Source organism: Rousettus aegyptiacus, unplaced genomic scaffold, assembly GCF_014176215.1.
Source record: "Rousettus aegyptiacus isolate mRouAeg1 unplaced genomic scaffold, mRouAeg1.p scaffold_m13_p_8, whole genome shotgun sequence".
Taxonomy (NCBI): domain Eukaryota; kingdom Metazoa; phylum Chordata; class Mammalia; order Chiroptera; family Pteropodidae; genus Rousettus; species Rousettus aegyptiacus.
Window position 1 is genome coordinate 104,651,555 of NW_023416311.1, and position 8,649 is coordinate 104,660,203.

Below are 8,649 nucleotides of genomic sequence, written 5' to 3' on the forward strand. Positions count from 1 at the left end.
GATTAAATTATGTTTTAAATGGCACTCTTTCAAATGTACTTTATTGTACTGTTCCTTAGATACACATTTGCTAAGGGAGAGATATTCTTCGCTTTTATTTGAAAGCATAGTAAACTATCTCTCCCTCCATTTCTTGTGAATTTCTAATTAGTCGAGGATGAACATAACACAAGTCAGTGACTCAAGGTTGGAAAACATACGAACCTTCGAAACAGTCGTTTAGCCGTCGGGATCACAGCAGGAACCAGGTGGCACACACAGACCGGGAGTATTCAAGCCGTGGGCACCCACCTCACTCTCCTGCCATCCACCGATCCCCTCTTTTGTATCCCGTTGTCTGGACCCAACTGGAGGCCAGATGGCAAAATGGATGCCATTGTTGGAGCCCAGTAAGTCCAGCCTCCCGGGGCACGGAACACGATGGAGAAGGGAGAAGAGTGGATTTATAAGGCACTAAGAAAGACATTCAGCCTCGTGTGTTTACTCCATTATCCAGCAACAATGCTACTGCCATGGGGAAAAAAGTCTGTTGTGTGTTGTGGGTTTTTTTGTTTTTGTTTTTTTTTTTCAATTAGCTGCAATGTATGGGCTTTAAATCTTCCCTAACATAAACAAAAAGTTTAGAAATAATCAGACTATGATGTGGACAAGTCACTTCCCGTATCGCCAGAAATATTTTTAAGTTTTTTTTATTCATTCGACACCTCCTTATTTTGTGCCTGCTTGAAAAGAGACACCAATGTTTCTGCTAGATTGCAGCATATGCATACCTGGACATAACTCCCATTCTCAAAAATCACGCACTAAAATCACAGAGTTTATGGGGAAAATGAGGTAGGGTAGAGCATTCCAAACACATGCAATTTTGTACCCAAAGTCCTCACACAAAAAAAAAAAAAACAGAAACAAACAAAAAACAAAACAAAAAAAGAAACCAAAAACAAAAACAAAAACCAAAAAAACCCACAATAATTGGTTCCTGGGGAGATAACTTGCAAAAAGCAGACAGGCAACTCAGCCTGGCTGGAGGCTGCTACCCAGCTATTTAAAATGCCCAGAAATAACAGGACGAAAATGGTACTAACACTCTAGTTTGAGTGAAACAATGCAGATGGGAGGGGGCCGCTGAGCTGGAGGGGCTTCAGTAAACATGAGCTCAGGAAGCCGCACAACCCGACCCAGCCCAGAGCCACACACAGCCAGCCTGTCTCTCTCTAGAGGGGGAGCTCCAGTCAGGAACTCATTTTAATTCTCTTAAAATGCAGCCAAAAGGCTCTCGCAGCGTGGGTAGCTAGCTGCTCAGGTGAAGGCTTCTCCCCTACCTGATGAAGGTTATAATTCCACTCCCATTATCTAGGCTGCCTTCCTTCATGTAGGAAAAATCAGGCATGAATCAAGATGGCTTCCATGTTATTATACAGGCATCGTCTTCACTCACTTGCCTAGAAAACAGAGCCCTGAGGCAAAGCTTACCTGTTGCAGGGGTTACAGGAGTGAAGGGAAAAGGGGAATGAAGCAGAAAAGAAGAGAACAAATTTAAGATTGTTACTAAGACACCCTCATCTCTGGGTCCTGCGGGAAGTCTCCTGAAAGGCCATAGGGAACCTTCCGGGAGAGACTGGGAGGTGGCGGGGAGGCAGGCAAGCTATCTGCCAGCTTCTTTTGTCCCTCGTTGGTAAAGCTTACCTCGTGGTGCATGAATTTCCCTGTCCTACAGGTCAGGTTACACCTCCCACTCCCCACCGAGGTAGCACCAGGGTCCCGTTGGGCTGAATGAATGCTGAAGCTGCCCCAACCCTGACCATCACACCCAGCGGAGACCGAGACAACCAGCTGCAAACCAGGTAGCAGCCCAAGCCATCCCGGAGGCCTCTCCGACTAGGAAATGGGGGTGGGGGCAGGGCTATCAGATCTGGACGGGCACCAAAACTGGGTTCAGTACTGACTTTATTCTCTTATTAACAAATTGTGTGTGTGTTCGTTAGTGTCCTAGAAGCCCACATTACAGCAAAACAGACCAAACTCTATACAAGGACACATGCCGGTCTTCCGGAAGCTCTGGTCTTATTAAATATATAAGATAGAGACTCACAAAGAATACCAAGTCTTATCCTCATCTGACTTCCCATAATGACCCCCCACGCACACTAGCCTATGCTTCAGTGGATATCGGAATGATTGCAATGCACATCCCTTCATATCCTCCCCTGCCTAAAAGCCTCAGTGCCTCTTTAGGTCTTCCTGGTGGGTTAAAGCCATCCTCCACAATTTAGCACACAGGTCGACTTTTCAGAGATTGTCCTTTTCGAGGGCATCTTTTCCAAGTCAAGCAGCTCTCTATTGTTTGCTCTCCACCCCTCGGCTCCCCCTGTCTCCCTTCATTCCCCCCTCCTTGTTGGGGACCTGGGACGACGGCTGAGTCAGGGTGAAGAGGAAGGGAGGTAACATTGGTGGTGACGAGATTCCTACCGCAACATGACCATCATCTGTGAATTAACTGCTCGACAGCATTTGGTTTCATAAGAGTTATCTAGTTGGGCAGTTTGCTGTGATCCACCTAGAAGGTCACATTCCCGAACAGCGATTTAAGAGCGTTTTTATCAAGTACTATCATATTTCCATGTCTTTCTGGCCTCAGACACTTACTCATCAAGGGTTCCAGGATGTTAGGGTGAAAGATGCTTCATTCTTTCCTTGAGCTGAAAAAGCAATCATAAGCCTTTGAATATGCAAGTGGAAAAAAAGGGTGACTGTGTTGTTTTCCTTTATTTATGACTCCCTTCCTCTTCGTGTCTTTCTCGGATGATGATTTTGTGCTAGCGCTGACAGTAATTGTCAAGTGTACCTGGCGCTTGACATGCGACACGTTGTGTGAGGAACCCCACGCAGGGGGCCCTCTCCATACACCGAGCTGGTGGCCGGCATGCCCTCTCTGCTACTGTCTCTCGCTCAACTGCACTAGGAAACGCCGCCCCCAGCCCCGCCATCTGCCTAGACGCTGCGGTATGTGCGCGTGATTCCACGGTGCACACTCCCGTCCTCACTTCTACATCTCACTCCCCATCCGCGGACGCCACGCTTCAGACAACAGAGCTGATAGTAAACATCCAACAAATCAAATGCGTAAATACCCAACGGGCCACTAAAACCCATTCCGTTAATGAGTCAGTAAACGAAGCTGGTATCATTAATTAAGCCCCAAGTAAGCCAGTTGCTTAAATAGACACTCTTCCATAAACCAGCTTTTTACCTGACCATATTTCTCTCAACACTAGTACCCAGTAAGAGGATAATATGCTTTCCAAAAGAAAAAAAAGGGGGGGGGGGAAGAGGCTTTCCTGAGCAAATAAACTTGGGGAAAACGGGATTATACAATATAAACAGGCATCTTCACTGCAGGGCCTTTATGTTAAGGTGTCCTGTGATTCTGCATCCAAAAGGCGCCTAGAACATGCGGTGTTCTAGCTTTTTTGTTTTGGTTTTTTGATTGTCTTTTTTTTTTTTTTACCAGCATAATAATAATTACTTTAATATGCCAACTTGAAGAGTGTTTTTGGATGAGGTTAACATTTAAGTTGGTGAACTCTGAGTAAACCATATCGTCCTCCAGAACGTGGGCGGGCCTCATCCAATCAGTTGAAGGTCTGCCTAGAACAAGACTGGTCTCCCCAGGCGAGAGGGAATTCTCCAACAGAATACCTTCAGACTTCGTCTGCACCAAAATCTCTCCTTAGCCTCCAGCCTGCCAACCTTCAGACTGGAACTGCATCATCGGTGCTCTTGGATCTCAAGCCTGCCAACCCGCATGGCAGATTTGGAACTTAGCAGTCTCCATAACTTCATGAGCTAATTCCTTATATAATTCTCTGTCTCTGTCTCTGTCTCTGTCTCTCTCTCTCTCTCTCTCTCTCCCTCCCTCCCTTTCTCTCTCTCTCTGTCTCTCTGTCTCTCTCTCTGTCTCTCTCTCTCTCTCTCTCTTTCTCTCTCTCTCTCCCTCCCTCCCTCCCTTTCTCTCTCTCTCTGTCTCTCTGTCTCTCTCTCTCTCTCTCTCTCTCTCTCTCTCTCTCTCTCTCTCTCTCTCTCTCTCTCAGTTATATTGCTCTGGAGAACCCTAAGTAATGCAGATTTTGGTACCAGGAGTGGGGTGATAAGCCAGGTACCTCGGTGTCAGGTGAATTGCATTGGACCACTTCCACCCTAGAAAAGGGCAGCATTTTGTTCTTGCTGAAAGAGACGTTTACTCTGGATCTGTGTTTGCCTCGCCTGCATGCGGTGCTTCTGCCAAAACTGCCGTCCACAAGCTTACAGAGAGCCTTACCTGCCATCACAACCTCCTCACAGAAGCATTTTCGGTCAAGGAACTCGCCGTGTGGCAAACAGGGTGAAGCGATGGGCCCGTGCTCATGGACTTACTGGTCTCCCCACATTCCCCACCGTTTTGAAGCAGCTGGCTCAGTAGAATAGCAGGAGTCCCTGGAGAAGACTCGGTTACAGCGCCGGCCAGGAGGCAGCACCTTGCAGACCAGGCGAGGTTCTTTCGGAGGTCGTCTATGCTCCGAGTCAGCGTCCGAGATGCGCTGTTCCGCTGAGAGCCGGGACTCACGGGTCCAGGAACCCAGGGGTGGAAACGGGGGTGGCACCACGCGCTATTACCCCACGGGGTCCATAAGCAAAACTTTTGTTTGCCGTCCCCATGACCATGTCCCATGACCTCCCCGAGAGGCCTGGACGTCTTAGTTCCAAAGGGAGAGATGCTTTCCACCTGGAGCTGCGACAATGATTCCCCTGAACTAGAAATTGAGACTGACACCCAGCAGCCACTTTGGGCTCCTCATGCCTCTGAATCGACAGGCAAAGAAGAGAACCTCTCTGCCGGCTGGGTGATTGGTCCTGACTCCCAGGGGGCCATTGGGCTGCCACTGCACAACGGAGCTAAGGGACGGATCCCATAGAGCGTCTGAGCACTGCCACACCCTGCGATTAAGGTCAATGGAAAACTACAACCATCTAGCCAGGCAGGAGTATGAACAGCCCATATTCTTCAGGATGAGATTAACATTTAAATCCATAGACTTAATATTTTTCAAATAGAGCAGATTTGTCTCCATAATGTGGATGCGCCACATCCAGTCATTTGAAGACCTGACTAAAACAAAAAGACCTCTATGGCCACGCCACCTTGACCATGCCCAATCCTGTTTGATCTTGGAAGCTAAGCAGGGTCGGGCTTGGTTAGTACTTGGATGGGAGACCACCTGGGAAGACCAGGTCCTGTAGGCATAAAAAATAAAAAAATAAAAAAGAAAAAAACAAAAAGACCAGCCTGCCGCAAGCAAGAAGGAATTTCCCAGCAGAATGTCTTCCTACTTTATCTGTACCATAAGCTCTCCTGGGTCTCTGGCCTGCAGATTTTGGTCTTGCTGGTCTCCATGATCACATGAGCCAATTCTTCATAATAAATCTCTTTCTATTTATACATACATTCTATCAGCTCTGATTCTCTGGAGAACCTTGACTGGCACAGCCATAAAACCCCCTTTCCCATGAAACAACTATTAACATTTTGTGAGTCACTAGAGTTCCAAGAATAATTGATTAGGGAAAAAGCCACCATAGACCACAGAGGCTTCTAGAGATCCGCTGCCTCACGAATATGGAATATTGGTAAGAAAGGGATCCGAAAAAAGTGAAGGCGCCTAGAGCCATCATCATCGTTGCCTGGCAAGCTTTTACGTTAATGGGTCATTCACAGGATAATTTTTACATAACGAAATAGCCACTTATTCACATATCTCAAAAAAAAAAAAAAAAGAACTAACTTATCACACAAACATAAATAGGAGATCAGGAGTCTGAAAGGCTTTTTTTCCCACTTGACACACCTATATTCCATGCATGTCACAGCGTTTCTTTGAGCGTTAATTTGCAGGAGTGGCGACCGCGCGGTCTGTGACGCACCCAGCGCTGACAGCCGCTCCGCCTCAGCCCCAGATAGCTGGCGTGACTCGCACCGCGAGCGCGCTCTGCGCGCCTAGCCCTGATGTGTGGAAAGACAGCTCACAAAGGAATCTTAAGATGCTCTCCTGACCAATTATCTTCGTCAACAAGGTGAAACATGTACCGGTTGGGCAACAAGACTGAAATGAATTGAATCCTTTACTAAAACGCCTGTCAGAACCATAAAGGACTCTAGGCATTTCCATGATGAAATCGCCGTTAATTTTATTACAATCTGAAGTAAATAAATTAAACTTTTTGGTTGTTGTTACAGCTGGAAGAAATCGTCCTCGCCTATTTTAAAATGGATTGTTTCAGGCACTGATAATTTAGCTGTGTGTGCCTAAAATATTATTAAAACCCAGGAAGTCCTTCCCCTACAGAGAGGAAGAAGAATTTAAACATTGACTTATCAACCATTTTTAAGTAAAAATATGTCAGTCCTAAAAAAGTCATTTTTCTGATAATACAATCTGATACTCTCCTAGACCATGTAGTTTCCTCACTTTACATGTAAGACTAAGAAATTATCTGCTACAAAACAATTTTCAATATTTTAAATAAAAGGTGCTGAAATTCTACCAAGTATTGTTTTGAACGACGGTGGCATCGTAGCTGGGCTAGAGTGGGACTCAAAGCATGAGTCCACCTAAGCCTTCAGATGACTCCCAAGGTTAGCAGTTCCCATGGATTCAACAGACCTGGGAGCAGACGAGGTTGCAACTCTCCAAAGGTAGGCTTTGCAGTCTAAGGGTTGAGATACAATACCCCACTGGTGATTATGTGAGATCTACCCGAAAACCAGCGTCTTTCGTGTAAGTGAAAGACAAAGGCAAATGAGAAAATGTGGCCATAAGAAGCATTATCCCCACAAAGCTGATCTGAAGGACAGGTACTTTTCAGGTATGACAGAAAGAAAGCATGGTCATACTTTATCTAGGTCATTAGACATCATCAATGCTTTTTAAATAAGAAATGCCTTTGCCTCTCCAACTCTGGCCAAAGTGATTATTCAGCATTTCTAAAAGAGCACCAAGATATTATTAAGACCCTTTCTTTTCCTAGTACATCTGGATTTTATTAATATGGCAGCAAGATATTAAAATAGTCGCTGCATATCATCAAGTGTGAATTTTACAATAGTGAAAATGGTCCTTGAATAGGAGATTTAAATATTTTTTGAGTATTTTCAGTCTCCAGCAAATGAAAATAACTACACAATGAGAAATGTATTATTTCAATTGAAAGTCTGTTATAGAAAAGTAATGAGTTTAGAAAAATCCTTAAAGCAAATAACTTTATTCTGATAAAAATCACAAGACTTAGAAAGAGCTGGAGAATGACTTTTCTCGTTGAACAGCTTCTCCCTGAGAGGTTTTCAAAGCCCGATGAGAGGTCACTCAACTGTCAATTTCTATTAGCATTATTAGCATTAAAATGATGCAAGAAAAATTAGATTCAGGAGAACCTTGTCCTAAAATCTCATGCCTTCGAGCAGTTCTGTGGTCAGCTGTTACCGGGAAGGCCAGCATCATAGGGAGAACCTCTTTTCCAGCACCGGGGACAGGCTCCTGGCTCACGGGGGCAGGAGTAATATGTAATACACAGCCAGAATGACCACTCAGATGATGCCTGTCATTGAAAACAAGGCCATTTCGGTAGTGCCTGAAAATGAAGGCAATAATGCAGGGGAGAAGGGAAAGGTAAATTATTTTTATAAACTACCTTATGACAGACAAGCAGCTCATCACCTGTCACTGAGGGGAAAATTTTTATAAAGGATCCGAATAGAAATAACAGCACCTGAAAACATATCTTAGGCTCACTGCTTTATTGAAACACATATATGACCCTTTAGTCAGGATATGTTCCCACGCGGTATTTTATTTACTTCACATCATTGGGCGGGGTGACTGTCGACTGTATTTGCTCTGTAGCCAAAAAGGCAGATTAGGAGAGAAGTAAATAACTTGCTCAAGATCGTCAAGTTCCATCAACTTCAGGGCGAGGCTGAGATCCATATTCTTTTAACCCTCGGCCCATTCTAGCATTTACCAGGGCTTTTTATTTTATTTTATTTTATTTTGGTTAATTCAGAATTGCCATTTTGATTTTTCAATAATTAAAAGAAATCCGAAAATCATCAATCAATCACTAAAACCCTATTGTTGACTCTAGTGTTTGGTGCCTGTGGACGCTTGCAAAAACATCTGCCGTAGTGTAGAGGTTTGAATGTTCTTTAGTCCTGAATATACAAACAAAACAAAACAAAACATTGATTTCAAAGTAATACCTAAAACTCAAGGGAGCCATAAAACACAACATGGACAACCCAACAGGCTGGGTCACCTACAGAATTATTTTGTCAGGGCACCCTGAAACCCTAGCCATGAACTTCCCCTGCCAGGCATCACCGGGTCATCGGCTTAGGATAATTTTGCATGACACCTGTCTTCTAGTATGCTCGTGGATTCAGTGCAGCTCTTAGGGGTGAGAATGTTTAGCAGCTACTCTGTGGCCCAGTGACTTCAGCTAGGGGAGCCATAATCTTGCCCAACAGTGCCCTAAAACCAGGTCGCCGATCCCACTCGCGTTTCCTGGGCCTCGCATCTGAATGCAACCCACCCTTCATACAGTAAAGCACCAGTGCTG

General features: G+C 45.0%; 1 pseudogene; it reads left to right on the forward strand.

The window, feature by feature from the left end:
- The first annotated feature begins 5,161 nt into the window (after positions 1-5,161).
- LOC118607342 lies at positions 5,162-5,280 on the forward strand (annotated as a pseudogene).
- The last annotated feature ends 3,369 nt before the right edge of the window (positions 5,281-8,649 follow it).